This window comes from Ammospiza nelsoni, chromosome 14 (genome assembly GCF_027579445.1).
Source record: "Ammospiza nelsoni isolate bAmmNel1 chromosome 14, bAmmNel1.pri, whole genome shotgun sequence".
Classification (NCBI taxonomy): domain Eukaryota; kingdom Metazoa; phylum Chordata; class Aves; order Passeriformes; family Passerellidae; genus Ammospiza; species Ammospiza nelsoni.
In genome coordinates, this window is record NC_080646.1 from 2,048,098 (window position 1) to 2,069,834 (window position 21,737).

The following is a 21,737-nucleotide window of genomic DNA, read 5'->3' on the forward strand; positions in this document are numbered from 1 at the left end:
TGGGGTGTTGTATCGGCACGAACTTTCTTCTGGTTGCAGGAGACGGGTTTGGTCCCCTCGTGTTCCCGCGTGTCCCCGTCCTCGGGCTGCTGCGCCGCGCGGGCGAGCGGACTCGGGCTGGCGCTCGCTGCTCGGATTGTAGCGGCTGTGGTGGCTTCCCCTGCGTGTACCTGCCGGGGCTCCTGGCGGGAGAAGGTGTTTGGGGCAGGGAGAAGTTGTAGGATGCAGTGTGTAAGCGACGCCTGCCTTTCTAGAGCCTGGCAAGGGGGTGGAATCTCACTCTCACTGGTGCTACTCGCTGCTGCCAAACATTGCCTTCTTTGCCTAGCAGGGCTCTGGCCACGCTGCCAGATGGTTCCTAACAAAGAGAGAAGTTTGGCAGTGTCAGGGCACGGGCTCCCAAAGGCAGCGCTCAGCCTGCAGGGACAGCGCACAGCTCCGGTGCCTGGGCTGGTCTGTGCCGGTACCCAGCGCTAGCACGGGCACCTGACTGACCCAGAGCGGTGCGCAGGGCATCGGTAGTTGGGAAACCAAGGCTGACATCGCTCCTCGGTCAATAAATCTCCTGTGATCACTGCATGCTGGGCTTAGCCCATCCTCCTCTCCCCACAGGAAGAAAGTCCGGAGTTAATGAAAAGAAAGGCTGATATTCATGTTTTTATTGCCCCTTGACAGAACAGAAGTATGTAAAACATAAATTAGCCAGAATGGAGCAGCCTGTCTGCCTTCCACGACCTTTCAGATGGGGGAGATCCCACCCCCTCTCATGCTCAGTCCTGTATTTTGTAATAGAAATCTCAGGTTAAGTGACTGGACATTATGTCTCAATTTCACATCATTGGGCTGAGGAAATCTGAGATCTATGCTGGGATAAAGTGTAAGTCAGAATCCTTTCCATGCTTAGATGTCTCCTAGAGTCCATCCAGAGCTTTGCTGTCCCTCTTGCTGTTTGGACTTTCCTCCCATGTCTACTTTGTTATTAAATCCCACAAATTTTCCTTCTCAGAGTAGTTAGTGCCTGCTGGATGGATTCTTTCAGGTCTATTGCCTTGGTTATAGTGCTGCTAAATAAAGGTGACCAAACAGACTGAGCAGCCTCACCACAGGGTTGGATTTTAGCCAATCTTTTACAGAGCGTGGATCTGTTCTTGTTTATGAACAAGTTGATGTTCATGGGCCCTGCTCTGGAGTCTCTTAAAGTTGTGTAGGACACCTGAAATTGTCTTTGATGAGGTTAATAACTGCTAATAAGCATGTGTGAAATATGTTTGCAAAATCAGTTTCAAGACTTATTTGTCAGTAACAACCTCTGTAGGCTTCTTCAGTGTTTAAACTCTTGAGTTCAATTTTATTGCTGCTTCCTGTTGATACTTGAGTAAATTTGTTGCAGAATTACAGGAGTTTTATGGTGAAAGTGTTTCAACATATGAAACATTGAAAATGGTCCTGTGGCCATGATCTGTTTTTCTGAACGGTCTCAGTATTGTCTTTATTTCCAGTCACTTCCAGTCACCTACTTTAAAAAATTCTGTCATTTTAGTTAAAAACCCCAAATTGGCTGATGTTAAATACTCACTAGTAGTCTGCATTACGTTGCTCCAGCATTTTACTTATGAAAAAGGCCTAATTTGATCTCTTGGTTTTTTTTAAAGTTAAATATAAATTAATTGTCCAAAGAATTAAACAGAAGCCAACAGTCCCTTTCAAGAAATTCCATATTTGCTGTGAATGAGGCACTCAGCTATTTTCACTTTGAACAATCCATCGTGCTTTAAACACCAGGCAGCAGAATTAATATTTAAGCAAATGCATACGGCAAAACTATAAATCACTGCAAACAGTTAATTATATTGGAGCTGTGAAAATACCTTCGAGTACAGTCTGAAACAGCATAAACTATTTCTCTCTAGCTTGATCACAATTCTTACAAACCTTTTATCCTTGTATGTGAAATCATTTCTAATTCTGTGTTCCCGCTAAGCATGTGCTTGGTTATTGTTTTCAAAACCATGTGGTTCGGGTTACTATTTGAATATAATATTTATGATACTACTTTGGTTGTTCAGCTTAAAAAGGGAAGTGCTGCATACCATGGCATATTAAAAAGCTTGCATGTAATTACTACTTTTTGCAGTACTGCTGTGCAAATCTCTGGGTCAGGAATTTAAATGGAGATTTTACAGAGTTCACAGTTACTGTATATAAAAGCCATAAGTCTCCTTCTAGAAACATGGGGGCTGCAGGCACTGGGGAGTGTGGAGTGTGGTGCCTGCACTGGTTTTTGCCTTTTTCCTATTACAGCATCTGTGCTTGCCGTTGGCCTTTGTGTACTCCCAGGTGCATGGAGTGTGGTGGGCTCCCCCAAACCATCATCTGTTGGTCCCCTTTGGGTCTGAATTACCTATTTACACATTTACTGTCATATTGTCATCTTATCCAGATATGTCTGTTCTGCTCGCACCTCACAGAGGAGTGCATGAATGGGAGGCACTTCCACGGCCCCTCTCTGCCTTGCCTATCCGTGCAAAGGAACCTGGGAGACTGCAAGAGGCAGAGACTGTTGCCAATTCAAAGCCAAAGCCCCTGGGAGGTTCTTCAGGGATGGTGATGGACCTAAGACCATGCTATAGATGCCTGTAGGATTCAGGTCTCACAATCCCCTTACATATCCTGCCTGGTCTCCAGTTGCTGCTCCACCAGAATTCCATTGTCCTGGGACACACACATTGGATCTGGTGCCCAATGCAGATATCTTGGTTTTCCTCATGTGTCTCAAATAGCATTTGGGATCCCTGTAAAGCCACAGCGTCCTGCCCTGACTATCTCACATATTACAAAAAATGGCTAATAGTAAAACCCTTATCAATGAAATAGTTACAATTACCATTGTGAATAAATTAGTTCCCTCCGGAAAGGCTTGTTCAGACATTAATGGAAAAGATAGAAAAAATCCCCCCTCGTTGTTCTATGCCCTGCAGACTGACCATGCTGCCAGATCCACCCATGTGCTCCTTTGCACAAAACTGATTGAAACCTCGGTGGAGAAGTTCTGTGTGTTAAAGAGTGAGACATGAAAAAGCTTGTAGAAAATTAAAAGAGCCAGTCTCAGAGGAGACAAACCCCAGACAGAATCAGTTTGAGATTGCCAGAAGAGTTCAGCCATATGACACTTCTCTGTGAGTCCTGTGAGTAATGTACAATCGATGTGTGCAGGAGAGGAGGAATTTTGTTTAAGAGTTTGTAGAATGTGACCACTACCTTATGAATTACAGATAAAGTACCAAATTCATGAAGAGACAATATCCCACACTGCTGTGAGGATCAGACTCAGCAGCTGTGAGAGTGGGTACAGCCCAGAGAATCTGAGGCATTCAGTCAAGATGACCAAACACAAGTGCAGAATTCTCCAGGATGAGTGTGTTTACAAACACTTGGGTCTGACCAGTGGAGCTCAGCCCTCCAGGCAGGTTCTCTAGTCTGGCTGCTGCTCTAAAGGGAAGCTATTGAAATTTGTATGAAAGCTTCTTTGTGAGCGAGGCAGAGAGGTACAAGATGAAGGTCACCACTTAGCCCGCTCACAGAAATGCAGCAGGAATGAAGAGCTCACCCAGCTCACACCAGATTGCAAACAAGAGCAGAACTTTAGGGCTCACTTTTCCCTCTGCAGTAAGAACTAGCACGGAGAATTTCTCCTGGCACCAGCCTGAGAACAAAAGCTAATGAATGAATGAATAGGCACGAGGCTGAAATGAGATTCACTGCTAAACATGTGCTCTGCCTGGAGGAGGAGTAAGAGAGTAGCTGAGTGAAAATAGTTCTGTGCTCTAACTTCACATAGTTCATTTTCTAGTTCTTTTTTCACCAAAAACATTTCATAAGGGCTAATAGTCACTCCAAAAAATATTTTAAAGGGTCAAAAAGGCACCATAAAACTTGCCAGAATATGACAGCTGACAGGTTGCCCAAGTGAGGAATTTGTAAACAAGTTCTTGTGTTGTAGTGGTTTTTTTGGTTTTGTTTTTTTTTTTTTTTTTTTTTTTGTTTTGTTTTGTTTTTATTTCTTGGTTTGTTTTATTTTTGGTTTTTATTCTTTTGATATTTAACTGGTAGATATGAGTGGAAATAGGTTCAGGTTCTCCTAAGCTCAGATATTCAGAAGTTTTACTTAGCCTTTTATCTTGGATTCCTTGTTACGATCTAGACTTTTGCTAACCTACTGGTTTATCACAAGTCTTACAGAACTTAATTTTTTGCAAGGCTTATGGAGTGTTGTGAACACATGAAAATCTGATTTCTCTGGAACACAGATAGTAGGAAAAAGCTGTAGAGAAATGATCAGGTGGAGTATTGGAATTCACTGTGGCCTCCTAAAGGGGCCAAACCAGGAAGGGAAATTAACAGCTTTAAAGCTTTTTAAAGAGCTTTAAAGTTAAAGGATATAACCTATTTCTGTAGATTGTAAGGATGGATAAGGTGTTTTGGGAGCATATCCTACTTTTTTATATGTTTGAGTCTTTAACATTCACATCTGGTTCTGAGACAATTACTTGAATAGTGAAAACTATTGTTTGGATGTTGCTGTTTTAAGAGCCTTTAAAGCTTTGTAGAGTTTTGATACAAATATTTTTTTACCAGTATAAAACATGGAGGTGCACTGATATAAATCCAGTGTAAGCATGAGGAGAATCAAATTCTTTATCATGCTTTTAAAATCTACCAAGTGAGGGAAGCATGGATGATTTGTAAGTAGTCAACTGGCATATGGTACCATTATGATAACATCATGTTCACAGCACTTTCCAGATTGATATACAACCTTTCTAAAATAAGCTCTGCAGAAAAATAAAGAAGAATGTAAAGTCATTTAGCAGCCAGCACACTGTTGGCACAGCACAGGACACTGGGAGGTGACTCCTCTGACACTCAGTGTGTCACCTGAGTTGTACATCACCGTGTGGCACCTCCTGACAGGCAGTCACTCCACAGAGTGCCCCTGCCTCCGTGTGCTGGGCTGGATCCTGCTCTCTGAATGCATCAGGAATGGCTGCTTTCATTGCCGTTCCACAGCCCTGGCCAGCTCGTGGGGTTAGCACAAGCTGGGGGATTTGTTTCTCAGGAGGAAGTCCAGAGCTAAGCCCTTTGTTAGCAGTGGAAAGAGAGAGGCTGGGGTTACCTGGGGATGGAGACTGAATTATCCTCTAGTTCTGGATGGAAATATCCAGACTGAGATGGAAACTGTCTCGTTGACCTGCTGTGTCATTTATGGTTCTCGAGGAACAGGAAAACCATAAATATTCTTAGAAGCAGGAGTCTTGACAAGACAAACTACAGCAATGTTTCACTTTTCAAAGGGCTTTTATCTACTTGCCACAGCTAGCTTAATTCTGTTAAAGAATTGAGACAATAATACTTTATTGTAGCATAAATTTTACTTTTGTTTGCCTTCATTTAAATGCACAAGCTGTAAATATCATTTTAAAGAAGTGCTGGCTGATTAATTTGAACTTGTATTAACTTCTGTGCGTTAAAATGGATATGGCAAATCAAAACCATTAAAGTCATAACACCTTCCATTCCTCAGACTGAGGACAAATATCTGATGTAGCAATATTCTTCACCCCTTCTCCACTTCTAATTTATTTTTTCTTGCAAATTTCACATAGACATTTTAGCAACCAAACAGGAGCAGTCAGTTATTTTATAGACACAATTCAAGCATCAGAAAATGTAATTTTTGGTGTTCTTATGCAATGTTTTTACCAAACACCATGTGACCAGTCATGCTCTGAAACTCCAAGGAGAGAGTAGTCCTATGCCTGTATTTATTTGCAAAGGTTTGGGTTTTTGGAGGCTTGTTTTGGCAGGGGATGTTGCCTTTAGGAGGAGTTGCCTTCTGGACATGACACCTGCCCCCCTCCTCCATGGAGATCTAGGAAATCCAGGTAGTCCTTGGCAGGCTGCTGGTCCTGAGCAGGCCAGCCCAGGCATCCAACTTTGGTACTTCACTTTGGAGAGGTGGATCCCACCCTTTCATAATAATGCCTGCTTTTCATTTTAGTTGTGAAGAAAGACTAAAAACCTTACGGTAAATGAATGAATGAACAAATTTGAAAATTATCATTTGTAACTCTGAGCTTCAGTTTAGACATGATGAGTTTTGATAGCTGTAGTGTTCCAGAATGACAGAGCTGAGCACCCAGCAAGTAGGAGCAATGGTTTTGCTGTTTTTCTGTAAGCTTTCCCTGATGATTTTTGGATGTAGCCCTAACTAATGGAGGTAATCTTTCAGCTGGAAATGTCATTGCACTGAGTTATGTTGAACTTGTTTTGAGGAGCAAAGTACAGTAACTGCAGGCACTGACCAGAACTACTGGTAATAACTTTGCCAGAACACTGCAAAATACTTGAAATTAAATACTCCAACAAATCAGTTTTCTCTGGTGGTGGTGAGTGTAAATTACCTCAGGAAGTCCTTTTGGGTTGGATTCTTTAGTGCCATTATAGTGTCTTAAATTATGTGTTATATGTTGGACAGGGAAGACATCAGTAGCCCATAGGGTGTGTTAATAGTAATTGAGAAGTAATTAGATGAAGTCTGTGCAGTGAGGACTACTGGGAATGTCACCAAAATGACAAGAGTGGTTAATTATATTTATTATAATTGATTTATATAATTTATTAAATTTTATTTACAAAACATTCGTTTATAATAAATACTGGTGGTCAAATATGCAGGAAGATTTGTGAGTTGCACATGGAAGGAGACTCATTTGCAGTGCCTGTTGCAGGAGAGGATGCATCCACTTGTTACCCAGCACTGGGTTATGAATGCTGCAGGGCAGAAATTGTGATTTATGGGAACTGAGGTCTGTGCAATGACAAAATACCATCTGCTGCTTGTGGTCAGAAGGTAGCAAATGAGTGAATGCAGTAGGTGTTCTTAACAGTTGAGGCAGATGCTACATCCATTCCAATCCACAGGAATCTGGAAAGTTTTATTTTTCTTACTCTATTTTGATTTATATTGTACCACTCTGGCTCATGAAGATGTAAGTGAAATTTATTTCTCAAAATATGTTCCGTGGGATTGTTTGTGGATGATCTGAGCCCAGCCTGGAAACTGAGCTTGTTCCTCTTGCTCTGTAAGATGCAAAAAGTGTGGGAAAATGGAATAAGGGGCAAACGATGTTAAACACAAAGGCAATGGGAAATAGCCTGGCAGGCAGAGGTGTGTGGGCAGGAAGGACACAGAAAGTCACTTATATATAGAAAAAAGTGAGAAAAAGGAACACAATTCAGAAAATAAACAAGAAGGGACAAAGAGACAACTAAATAAAATTCAGTAACAGATTAAAGGCCCCCTCAGAATCACTGACTTGAGAATGTGAAGTGAGGAATCAGATCTGTGTATGCTGTGCAAAAGCCTTTTGCCTGACAGAAAGAGAGAGGAATAATTAGCAGGATGCTGCTGCACTGAGTAGTGTCCAGCATCTAACACTGATGGTTTCTAGACAATCCAAGCATCCTCCCAATTTTTTGCAAGTTGATTTTTCCCTGCTCTTCTGTTGTCCTGCAGGTCTTTTGCCTTATCCTCCCCATGCTTCTTTTAGGCTTTCTTAGGGATTAAGTTTCCCACTTGAGGGACAGCTTGGTAGAGCATTAACCAGAGGAGAATTTTAGGGTTTGTGTTCCCCTTGTAGTACAGAGCTAAGGTTGGGGTTTTCTTTTACATGCAGGCATTGAAAGGCAGGAGATCTGCTTAAAATAATGTGCACTGGAAGCTGAATATAAACTCGTAGTTGTGTTGACTTTTGTAAGAGAAGCATGTTTGCACAGGGACTGTGAGTGGAGCAGGCTCTGGTGCTCACGCCCAGCCCAGCAATGAGCAGCTGCTGAAGGGGAATATCCCCAGCCTGCAGAGGTGCTGCTGGGGTGTAAGTGCTGCTGACATAGCCTGGTGGATTTAGCCAAAGGGATATGGAAATGAAATGTTGGGCTCTGATTGTTCTGTGCTGCTGAACTGTGCTCAAAGCAGCACCCAGAGAGGGAAGGACTGGTGTTTCTGTGCTGCTTTTGCTCCTGCTGATGGAACATGGGCTCAGTTTGGCCATTGCTTGGGTTTGCCATTGCCAGCAGGCAGCACAATGCCTGGATTAGTGCTGGATTTACTTCAGTGAATCCATTTGGGAACCATGGAATCATAGAATAACCTGAATTAGGAGGTACCCACAAGGATAATTGAAGTCTGACTCCTGGCCCTGCACAGGGCACCCCAAGAATCCCCCATGCTCCTGAGATCTTTGACTCTCTTTACAGAAAAGTTACTTTTTTAAATTTAAAGGCATCTTCTTCCCATATTTCATGGTGCTTGCATACCACTTATTTGTTCCACTGGGTGGCAAAAATAAGAAACGCTGTGAAGTCTTCAGTCCTGCATCAGAGCTCTGGAGAAGAAATGGTGCAAATCAGTGTGCATAAAAATAACCCTGTTAGGAGGGAGGGGTGAGCTTGACTCCTTGTGTGAGAGGGTGAGCACATCTGCTCCCCTGAATCATCCTGGGGAGCAGTGTGGGGAATGCAGCCTTTAGAAGTTGTGTGACTTCAGGTAACTGCTCCAGCCACAGGCAGAAAGGTGTTTGAGCAGATGTGGTCCCTGCTCAGCCCATCTGACCCCGCCAGGAGAGAGCAGAGCTGCAGTGTTTGCATTTCACACTGAGCCCCAGCTGCCAGCTGGACCCTTCCCAGCTAAAATCTTGGACATCTGTGTAGGAATTCAAAGTAGTCTTGTGTTGCATGTTGCCTGTCATACAAGAAAAAAACTACTTTGATACAAGTATTTTCTTATATTAGCATAGTAGCTTGTCATTCACTATGTAGGAATTAATAAGGAACAAAAAGTTCTTCATGACTAGCTAAAGCTAATTATTCCAAGGGATGGGAAACCAAGGAGTTTGGAAATAGGATAAGGTGGTCTTGTGCCATTCCCCTTCTTACTGTAATATTATCAATTGCACACAAGGCTTCAATCTATGCATTGTAAGCCAATAACATATCCTGTGTTGCTCACTGGTGTGTTTAACACACTTTAGAAGTTTGCTGTGTGAAGGAAAACACTTTTGGTTGTTTAAAGCGTCTCTCAACCTGAGCTTCAAACCAAGTCCATGATGGTGGGAAGTGCTGGCAGCTGAGATATTCAACTGCACTGAAGCCTTGTGTTCTCTGAAGATGAGATTTTCAGAGATATGTGGGACAGTGAGTATTTAAGGACACACAGTTTCTTTACATAAAATATAGAGGACTTATTCTGCTTGAGACCCCTGAGCACTTTAGTAAATTTGATATTAAGTAATAAATGTTACAATGAATGTTGTTTATTTGATAAACCTAGTGCCAGAAAAAGTGATGTGTTACAGGACCAGGAAAGGAGGAGCCTGTCCTTGGCTGTGCCAAAGGCTGCCTCTAAAACCACTGCCTTCTATTTTTTTGGCATACTAATGCTCCTGATATTTTTTAAAATCTTAACATATTTGTAGAGTGCTCTAAGATCCTGTGCAAAGTTCTTGGGAGCACTGTAGGCATCCCTGGGCAAATTAGTCCTGCATTAGCTATAGATCAGTCTGCTCTGCTCATTTCTCTTAATTTTATGGAGGTGACTGCTGCCAGTTGCTGCTAAGTCCAAAGCCAAGTAGTTCTGTTCCAGTTTGTTGCTGTATTTTGTGCATTATTGGATGATCATTGCTTAGTTTCAGAAGATCTGATTGTTTTCTCAGCTATCTGAAGTCTGCTTGAAAATAGAACTTGATACGTAAACAAACTTTTCTTCTCTGATAAAATCAAATTGAATTTCCCTTTTAATTTCTAATCAAGCAGAAGCTTTCATAAAAAAAAATACTGTGAGCAGGAGAAACTCCTCCAAGAAACTATTTAATCTTAGGTCATCTGTGGCAGCATTGATCCCACTCAAAATGCCCAGAAGATGAACACAAACACAACATTATTCTAATTATTTAAAATATTGCTTGCTGTGATAGAACTGTGAGATACACACATCTCTTTTCTTCAGCTGGGACAGGATCTGGTTTTGAGCCAGTGTTTGATGTCAGGTGTCTGTTGCTTCAGCTTTTCTAACACTTGTAACTCATTAACAGCCTCACTGAAAACCAGCTGAAGTTAATGAGTGTATTTCAAAGGACTCAGGATTTGGACCTAAATAAAGAGGCACTATGCTGGTAAATGCTACTCAGTGTCATTAAAATATATATAAATTAAATAAGATTCTGTTGCCTAATTTAGAAACCAAAACACAACCCAAACTATCCCCTCAAAGTGAAACAACTTGTTTTAAAAAGCAGCATATAATGGAACTCCTAAATGCATTTCTAAATATGTAAATGATGTTAAAGTCTCATTTATGTTCCCTTAGTCAAGCCACTTCCTCATGATATGTGCTGTGCTAATCAATATCCAAATCAATCCAAAGAAATTGAACTTGCAAATGATGAGGCACTCCTTGGGTTTCTCCACTTGCTCCCTAAAGCTTCACATCAAACACAGGAGACAAATCTTCACATCTAAATAATTCATCTGCAAATGGTGGGAACAAGAGGAGAGGAATAAAAAGACAATGTTGTTCCATGCTAAAATACAATAATGCATTAAAATTAATCAATTTCCTCCTGCTGGGGAACAATCATTTAGAAAACATTTTAATTACCAAAACTGAATAATGGGATCAGTGTTTTTGAGAAGGTTGGATTCACCCTACTGAGCACTGGAGAATCCTCTTCACAGGAGCCCATAAAAATATTGCTGTTTTCAAGTTGCTGCTTTCAATCATGATACTTCTGGGGAGAAATTGGATTTTTTCACAGCAGCTTTTAAGGAAAACATGGAGTGGACAGCAGGCCTGTGTTAACTGTTCTGTGCCCAGAGCTTGCCTTGCATGTGCTCCTGTATTTCTCTTTCTTTTGGACGAGAATTTATTGTGCATTGCTTAATACATATCTAAAGTCAAATGTTCAAGCCAAAGAGTTTGTCTGCAACAACAGCCAGTGTTGTAAAGTTGTAAAAATACCATTCTTCTATCTATATTCAGCCTCACAAGGAAGGAAACATGCAGGAATCAATCAGTCCAATCCCTTGTCTTGGCTGACAGTGGTGTTCCAGGAGAGTGGTCGTGGTTATTCCATTAGGGATAATGACTTTGGACTTCAGAATTTGCCATGGAAGAACCTGCTTTTCCCTCTGGTGCAGGAGGGTCTTGGTCTTCAGCTCTGATTTCCTGGGCATTTTTCAGAGATCTGAATGTTAGAGACGTGAGTCACTAATTTTAGAACATCTGGTGACTCCCAAGGCATAGCCACTACCTGACCATCTGGGAAAGTTGGAGGAGACTGTAACAAAAAATGTGTTTGTAGCAGTGGTTTCTGCCCATAGATGGGGTATTTTTGTCTAGAACAGTTTATGTAACTTATATTTTTTTTCCTATTAAACTGAGGAAGTTTGGCTTTGCCATGAACATGGCATGGCAGGCACAGAGTCACATTTACCAATCCTAATCCTAACCCTAACCCTAACCCTGACCATTATCAGAGTCACATTTACCAACAGGTGCCCACAGAAGCTGTGGCTGCCCCTGGGCCCCTGGAAGTGCCCCAGGCCAGGATGGGGCACTTGGAGCAGCCTGGGACAATGGAAGGTGTCCCTGCCCATGGAACAGGATGGGCTTTAAGGTCCCTTCCCACCCAAACCATTCCAGGATTCTCTGATGTGATTCTGTGAAGTGCCACAGCTGAGGGGATGGGAAGGGACTCAAGGAATCCATTTCACAGGAAGATGACAGAAAACTTTGCATGGGGTGTTTGTAGTGAGCGTGGGTGAGATCTGGGATTAGAGTCAGTGCCACTCGTGGGAGGGGCACAGGGCTTGGCAGGGCTGTCCTGGAGCTTTTATTCCCCAGCTGAGGACACTGGGCAGCAAAGTGATGAAATAAAGGGTACCTGGGTACCTGCTGAAGATTGAGTTTGCTGAAGCTGCCCTGCACAAATTCCAGGATCATTTACACTGACTGGGGTCTTCAGTGTGTGCTCAGGGTAAGCTTCCATCTCAACACTTTGCTGAATCAGGATATTAAGTTTGCAAAGAAAATTAAAATAGATTCACTGAGAATGATGTAAATCTTTATGCTCACAGTAGGGCACAGGAGCAAAGTGAATATCCTGGTAATAAAAGTACCTTGTAACTCGTGGAATGAACAAAGTTCCCAGAATGGTTATTACATGCTGTATTTTCTATTTTGGATTATTGAAATAGAATTACTGAGAACTAAATTGTATAAAAGGCATTTTCTTTTTTATTTTCATAATTATTCTTTCATCCACATAAAACTTTTTTCTATCTTGAAATAGTCTTGGTTGGTACTGAAAATTGCTGTAGCATAAGTAAAACCAGTCTAATTGAGATTCATAAATCCACTTTTTAACAAGTACAATTAGGAATAGTTATCAGAGACCAGCTGGAAAACATTAGGGATGAAAATTTACCATAGGAGTTTTTTTATGTGTTTGAGACATTATTTGATACCAAAACCTAAATTAGATCACCAGAGAAATGAACCTGCTATTTGAAATCTAATTTGTACACAGAAAGTTAATTCTGAATATTCCTATTGGTAAAAATTTTTATTATTAGGTCTTGTTAAACTGCCTATTTTTAATGGAAGTCTGACTTTCACAATGCTTTTCCTATAATTAAAATATGAGAAGTAGCAACTTGATTATATTGAGTGCATTTATGTCCAGTGGCTGTGTAATAAACTTTGGTGCAAGTCAATTCTATTATCTATTATGATTTTTGTAAGTAGAGAAGTTTATTTGGCCTAATTCCAACCCAACTCCATTCAAAGGAATTGTTCAGTTGATGTGGCTGGGATGAACATTTTAGGGACCCAAGCACAGGGTTTTAAACGAATTCACATACAGCCAATTCAGTATCTATGACTCATATTTTATAATTCTGTTAAGTAAAAGAGCTCTTGAGAAAATATATTTATTTCTTAAGAATTTAACAAATAATTCATGTTGGTTATGTAAAATGCTCAACCACAATCAATAGAGGAAATGATGGAAAATCTATTCTCAACTTTTGGTTGAGTTCTCAGTTTCCTCCTGTTGCAATTCAGGTTTTATTTGGAAAGTGCTGTTACCACAAAGAAAGAAGCTTTTAGCCTAATTGAACTGAGTGTCTTTAAACAACTTCTCATCAGTCAACTTTGAGGTGGTTTTTCTTATTTGTGGTTAATTGTATTTCCCTCCTGGAAAATTGGACAAATCAATGTAAAAGCAAGAAGATAATTATTAATTTTTTAGGACAAATAGGTAAGTCATGTTACCATAATAAGGCGTCTGTGAACAATCCAAATCAAGGACGTAAATTCACTGCAGTCAAATGTTTTACACCATTGATAAATTTGACACGTTTATTACTCATCTAATTAAATTGTGCATGCAGAGCAGGCAGGAACCAACAATGTATGCAGATGTCACATGGATATTTAGTACACTGCTGATTAAGATCAGCTCGTTTACATCACACTGGGCTGATTTGTTATGATCAAACAAAACATGTTCAACAGAAAAGACAATGATTGAGCCAAATTCCATCCTCTGGAAGTTGGAGACTCAGTGGTTTTACCAGGCTGTGTGGGTGAAATTAGCAGGAAAGGAGGGCAGGAGCAGGCAGATGTTCTCTTGCAGCACTGTTTGGCTGGGAATGCTCTGGGAGCACACAGGAGGTGTGGCTGCACCTGTGGGACACCCTGCACTGGGCTGGGGACAGTTCCTGGACAGATGTAGGGACGTGTGGTATTCCTGAGGCCACAGTGCCCCAGGATTTGGGAGATGAGAGCTCAGGGAAGCTGCTGAGGAGAGCCAGACTGTCCATGGATTGACACTTCATGTTTAAATATCTTGGTAACAACAAACCTATTGAGACAACAGCAGAACTCTGAGTTCCCATGGTGTTTGCACAGATCCCAGTCCCCACTCAGGGGCTTGTTTTTCATCTGCCCTTCCAATACCTGCAGCAACACTCAACTCAGTCCCTCGGCAGCAGGAGCTGGGCTTTCCCTTTTTGTCAGCCCTCTCCTGTAACCCATTCCATTGTGAGGCACAAGTGAAGAGAAGGAACATCCCTGCCTCCTCCTTGAAAAGCCTTCCAAGGTTTGCTGTCAGCAAAGGGAGGCCAAGGTGGGTGTCCCTGAGCTGGGTTTTGTCTCTCTGCCTGTATAACAGCTCAAGCCATGGCCTGAGTGACATCAGGAAAGAAGGGTGCACCTGGCAAGGACTTCGTAATCAATATTTTTCTGCCCAACTTTATGAACTGGGTTATCACCTCAGAAGGTGATTTTATTTGTTAAGTAATCAAACTGGCTTGTATTCAGTCCAGAGCCATTTGTATTGGGCAATTAATTACCACTTTTTATGCCTTCCAAATTTACTTTTGAAAGAATTGCATTGCCAGGGGCTTTCTATTTCTGGCAAGACTAGAGTAGTGCCAGGATTGGGGTACACACATCCATATGTGTCAGATCCCTGCAGTAGCCTACTTGTTTTATCATGGAATCCTGTGAAGGCAGTTAACACAAGGATAAATACCAGGGAAAGCCTGTTCTTGCCAATAATGGAAAGCAGAGATGTGAAGACTTTGCTCATCATCTGGCTGGAACTCCAGAAAGCAGAATTCTAAATGTGGAGATTTTCTGATTCCCAGGCCTTGAGTCTGTAGTTTTTGGCACTGACTGAATCAGAGAGAATTCGAGACCTGGGCTGGGACTGTTGAGGATTTGTAACACGAGAAGAGGCATTTGGGAATTCCATGTGTAAATGGGCAGATCCAGGGTGCTTTCCAGGCATCTCTTAGCTCAGCACCACCAGAGCTATAGACCAGGAAATAGGATGGAAATTATCTCGATGACAGATCTCTGTTTAAGAAGAATAACCACAGGTTTCAGAACATTTGGAGGTAAAAGCAATTGTTTCTAGGGAACTTTTTTGTTTCCTACTCTCAGAACTGTCCATGAATCTAGTAGGATTTCAGACCTTTTATTACTTTGAGCTTTGACTTCTTGAGAGTGTAGGGGTCTGCTTGGTTCACTGGACTGTGTCTAAAACAAGAATCTTCCTTTCTGGCCCTGCAGCCAGGAGGAGACAAGGAGATTGCTGATAAGAAGTTGATAATGCTTTAGTTTATACTAGTATGTTCTTTTAGAGCTAAAAAGCTGATGTAATTCAGCAGACACACCATTAACTTCAGCAAATTTAAAGCACTCCTGTAAGAAAGCATGAAACTCATCCCATGATTTGATTTTGCAGCTGTATTTTCAATCTGGTTAGGGAATAACTCAATAACATTTTCCAGTCAGCTCCAAATTAAATGCAAAATCTTTGTTCTTCAACTGAATAACTTGTAACTTAGAAATAGCCAGAAATATCCTTCCCTGAACATCCTGTACCTGGAGGAAGTGTTGTGCCTTGTACAAGGAGCATGGTTTTGGCCACTGGTAAAAGCATGTCTTATGGCTTTGTCTCAGAAAATACACTCATTTCAATCTGAAACTCTGCCATTACCTCTCTTAATTCCCTTCCTTACAGAACTTACAAAGCACTTTATTTGTTTCTAGTTTTTAGCTTGTATTTTATCCTCTTTTTAGTACAAATTCCCAGCCTATAACTATGAGTTTATCAAAAGAAGTTGTATATATTCATATACTGTTTGTGTTTCCAAGTACTCCTCCTTCCTTGTGTCCCACACACTCTGAGCCTTCCCAGGCTTTACAAGGGTCTTTAAAATTTAGATTTTGTCCTGGTCTACTTTGGTGATTTTATTGCCTCACTGAATTCTTCAGTGGTGCAGGGGAAATGAGCATTTAGGACAAAAAGGAAGGTACCTTAAAGGGACCATTCCAGTTGCTTTAGGTGTAAGATTGCAGATGGAAACATGTCATTACTGAAGGTCTTCCTCTTCTCTGGAGTTACAATTTTTTCCCCTGACACTGCTTTCATTTTATTGCAAACTTTATCTCGATAATCAAATCCAGCCCAGTACAAGACATGAGGTCTCTTCTTGCTGTGGCCAAGTTCACATACATAATTCCTTTTAATACAGCAGCACATCAAGAGGAAAAGACACCGCTTGGTGCTCTCAAACCTCAGCTTCACTATTAAAACCACATTCCTGGAGTAGTTGTACATGGATCTGGCTGGTGTCAGAACATGGAAAAGCACATTTTTCAGTCATTTAAAATACATCAGTCAAACTGTCTGAGTGTACCTGCTGGCTTCATTGACCCTCATGTTTTTAAGAAACAACTGGTTATTTGGATATAAATGTAGAACTGACTGACAAGATTGAGCACTTCTGATTTACATCATTTACAGTTTCTTTTGTAAATGAGGACATACTTTGTAGGCATAACTTACATTGAATTATCTTTGAACCATCTGCTGGAACATTGGAATACTTTGAGTGATGCTTTTCTGGTCATCATTAGGAAATATTTCAAATTGAAATCTTCCATTATGGGAGAGAAATCTTCAGGAAAATTACACTCTTGTAAGTTCTTAGTGTAATTACAAGGACTGTTCTCAGATCTGTGAGCAGAGAAGTTTAGGGAGAAAATAGGAGATAGAAACATACCTATATTTATATATAAAAAATTCAGTGTATGTGTGTATATATATATAAAATAGATTAGTCAATAGATTTTATTTTCTGGAGTTTCCATTCCCTTTATTTGGTTAAAGAAAAGCCATTTTTCCCCATATTCCATCCCCATTTCCCTGGCCATACTGTCCATAGTAGGTGTATATTTAGGTATAGGTGGTACAATACACATGACAGCAATGGGAATATCAGCAGCTTTCTGGAGAATTTGGGGTCAGTATTCAGTTGGGAGATTAATGTAAAATCGTGTCTTTTTTCTAAGCATATAACAGAATAAAAACCCACAAATTACACCAGTACCTAAAAGTTATAATTACCACAGGAGACCTCACCATAAACAGTAGGAATTTTCTGGGTTTTGAAGGTTTCTAAACTTCTGTGTGAGGAGCTGATGACCTTTGCAGTGTGCTTTTCTCAAGTAGCAGAGAAAGGTAAATTTGCCCATGTCAACTTCCAGTCATTTCAGATCATAGGGAGAGTATTTCTCAAATTTACATGACAAAGCTGTGCTGAGATCATGAAAATGTTTCTTTGGTTACCAAAAGCTCCTTGTTTGAAGCTGCTAATGGTGCTGTGCTAAAGCCTCAAGCTCTCTCTCGGTGTCCCCTGCACACCCAGCAGATTCTGTAGAGCCCTCAAACAGTTCCATGCAGAATGTGACAGCCAGGGCTGCACAGACACAGCTCAGGGGATCTCTCTGGAACTCTTCATATTCAGCTGAAGGGCTTGTGTTATTCTGAGCTGGACAAAGCTGCCTCCTCCTCCTCCTTCCCCTCCCCTGATAATCACCACAAGATGTTTGGTGCTTCCAAAGAAGGCTGAGGGCCCTGCCTGGCTCAGTCAGTTCTTTGCTTCTCCTGCTCTTGATGGAATGTCATTCAATATCAGATCTCTATTCAGTTCACTGCACAGCAAAGATTGCACTGGGTTGTTTGGAAGCATCTTTTTTTCCTGGGGCAAATGCACCACATTGTGTAGGATTGGCAAAAGCTCCTGTTTTGTCTCTGTCTAGCTCACAGGCGTGCCTCATCCCACCCTCTGCTGCTTTCCAGTCTGTCAGAGGCACCATTGTCCCATTTTTTACTGGGGAAGCCACCTCGAAGTGCCTTTGATGAGAACAAAGGAATAGGCAAAGCCATGTGTGCTCAAGCAGGCTGGATGCCATATGAACCCCTGAGATTGGGATGAGACTTCAGGAAGGATGTCCCACGATGGTTTTTTGTCATGGAACAAGAATAGAAGAAATTTAGTGGATCTTCACTGGGGCAAAACTTGCACTGAGGCAGCAGCTCAGGGGAAGGAATGTAACTGAGAAAAACCAAAGGAAAGTGTGTGGGTATCTTTTTGTTTTATCTTTTTCAGCAGATGTTCTCAGCATTATTCCCCATTTCAAAATGGGGAATATTTTACATTATTTATAACTGTTATATTATTCCTCATTCCAGAATGGGGGATACTCAGTCACTCCCAGATTAGTCCACACAGGTTCTGAGGAGAGTCCAGTGTGAGTGAATAAAACAGGAGTGTGAACCTGCCAAAGGGGCTCTCCTGGGGTGGATCCTTGGCAATGCTTTGTAATTTGCAGGTCTACACTTCAATGTGTGTTTATTTTTAATAGACCCATAAGTCAGTCAATGTCTAAGGGAAAAGTGTTGTGAACTCCAGAACTGAACTCTCATCCACACAGAATCTGCCTTGAGAGAGATCTTGGCAAACTGAGCCATGCAAAATCATAAAGAAATCCCAAGGCCACAAAAAAGATTTGGAAAAAATGTAACTTTAAAATCACAGTGTCTTAATCTTCACTGAATGATGGCAACTGTGTCACCAAGCTGCTTGAAGTTTGTTTATCCTTTGTTTCACATGCCCTATCCAAAAAACCTGTGCTCAGGATCTGACCTACCCTTGGCTTGCCAGAGCACTATATGATAAAAAGCAGCTTCCTGCAAAATCTCTCCATCTCTGTATGTTGAAAGGACATTAATTTATGAGTTCACATTCCTCTTGCTGTGACACAATCCCTGCTTTGTGAGAGCTCCTCTCCATCCTTCATATGCCCAGCCTGGAGGCAGCAGCTCCCCAGGCCCCTCCAGCAGGGGATTCTGGAGCCTGTGCTGGGAAAGCTTGGGACTGAGACAGTTCTTGGACACTAAAGAAATTAATCCTGAACTTATGCACCAAGCGATCCCAGACCAAAGTCTTTCTGTTCCATGCCCTATAATGGTTTGAATGATCAGAATATAATGGAAATATATAATGGAAACTCTGTGATATATTTATTAATATCTTCCCCAGAATTAATTCTCTTTAAAATATGACTGCCTCCCTTTTTTCAGGCCTGCAGTTTGTGGATGACCTTGCCTTTTTTCTTTTCAGCTGTGCCCATCCACATCACTTGTAGCTTCCCACTGTAGAGCTATAAATCCTCAGCAGCCCTCGCAGACAAGAACAGATGATTCAGTCCTATCTGCTGCATTAATGTACAATCAAGCAGAACTTAAACCACAAAGGAAGCCTTGTTGGCTGTGTCATCCCAAGGCATGAGGCAGGAAGTGGAGAGACAATACTGGGCATTTACTGCACAGATGAACAACTTTTGATCTTGCAAATCTTCATGCGTTTGCTTTTATGTGATTCTTACATAAAATCTTGCATGGCTGCTGCACCATCACTGAGTTGCTCTGTATGCAGCACATCCTATGTTCCCTGTTTAGAAAGCTAAGCACAGCCTTCATGGGAGATTTGGAAGAGCTTCAGTGACTCCTGTGCACCATGAATTTGCTGCTTTTTCAGCTTGTATTTTAAGCTGAAATTCAGGAGAAAGTATCTTCTTCTTTTATGTGCTTTGTGGTGTCACCTTCAAACCATCTGTAACTGGCCTGTGGAAAAGGATCTAGAAGTTTGCCAGACACAAAACTTTTCCTCACCCAATTTCTTTCTGCATTTATTGATGATCTATTATGCTGTAAAATGTCCTCATTTGCACCCTGAAATACTCTCCTCCTTTCTCATAAAAAGAAAAATCTTCAAGAACAGTTTTTAAAATTTATAAGTGGAGGAAAGCCTGAGACTTGTGGGGAACAGGATTTGCTCAAGTTTCTACAGTAAATCAATGTCAAGTGACAAGCAGGACCACTCCAATCCACTAGAATCAGTCCCGATCATTAGTTTATTACAAATACTCTTTAAAGAAATAAGCAGGACATTTTTTCCTTCAGTTCTTTGCTCTGTGATAGTTTATATTTTATTGAGATCACCCAGCTCAAGAAACCATGTGATTTTAGTGGACGTTCCTGGCATAGAAATATGTTGTCAATGCTCTATTGATCTACCTGCACAAGGCAGTCCAACAATGCAGTGTAACTTTAATTCCTTTTGATAGTTTGCTCTTTCTTGACTGGCTCTGCATCTTCAGAGACTCAGTCTCCATGCCTGATTAGTATTGTAATTCTTATATTTTCTTCTTATATGGTGGAAAGTTCAGATACCTGTTAGAGAAAGTGTGTCAAATCTTTATCTCCCCCCTCTTCCCCTCCATTCCTACAGATTCAACCAATGCAGAACCTTAACACCTTTTAAATCCTTTCTTAAAAGCATTATTTACCTTCTCCATGGTCCTTCCAATACAGGAGCTGTGGGGATTTCAGGCTGTATTGAAGTGGTGGAGTGTATGCAAGAGCAGTGTACCTGCAAAGAAACTTTGCAGTCCATTCATTAACCTTTTTCTTTTTTTTTCCCTCATGTCCATGTAACAAATAGTTGCCATTTCCTTCTCAAGAGAGCAGATGTAAAATAAAAGCCACTGAAGATCAATGCATAATTTTTGGTGTAACTTAACATGCTGGCCTAAATGGTGGTTTTGTCTCCTGACACAGCACTTCTTTTATTTCATTTCCTCTGAATATTATATCATAACAAATGTGGTGCTTCTTGCAGCATGCTTTAATGTGGAAATCCCAGTGTTAAAAATCAATGAAGTTAATTAGTAATGATGAATGAGTGAACATTAATTGCCAGACTGGCCATTAGGATTGCAGGCGGTCAGAGCTGTCAGAGGGCTTTAACTGCTCAGCCTCAGCTCACATTGTTTGGTGCACTGTAGACACTTTGGTTAGTTTATCATAATGCTAATTAAATGCCTTGAATAGAAACTATTCATGAAGGATATAAGTTACCCATCACCACATCTGCAAAAATACATCAGTGTATCTTTTCTCTCTGTTACATTAACACGGTGATTGTCCCACTCTGTGGTGATGGGTCAGTTTAGAGCAGCACAGTTGACTTCATTAGAATTATTTGAATTTACCACAGTGTGACTGAAATAAAAAACCTGTCAGTTGTGATTTATTTGCTGACTTGCTGTGCCTCAGATTCTTCTTACTATTCACTGAGTAACTCTACAGAGTAAACAACCAGGGTATGAAAGTGACTTTTCCCTGCTCCAGTACCACAAGCAATGAGGCAGAGCTGTGCAGTTATTTGTACACGGGGATGGAACAGACCCTGGCATTGCAAGCAATTAATGCTGATTTTTTCATTATCATTTCCTGTCTATCCTTAGCATTGGTGATGTGCAGGGCTTTCACACAGCGTGTCTGTGGCAAAGTTTGATAATGTCACAAAGCTTTAAAAGGCCCCCCTTCCCTTTCATTATGTCATGAAAGAAGAAGAATGCCCAATCCCAAAGAAAACTCTTTTCTTCTTGCATGACATAACCTCTTTCGTATTTGAAAGTGTAGTGCCAGAAGTTGAATTGCTTGCTATTTAATCTTTACTAGAAGCAGCACAATTTAGCCTTTGGAGGGGAGGAATTGGAGAACAGAAACAAACAGAAATACACGACTGTCTTTCTGGTACAGATAGCTATTAATGGGCTCTGAGGCAGGCCAAGCTCTTGCTCAGAGCACAGCAGTTTTTTATAAACCAACAGAGGGCTTTTGGTCTTTGTGGCATTACGCTTTCCTGCTTCTAAACAAAAAAGAAATAAAGCTTGTGTTCACTTGATGAAATGT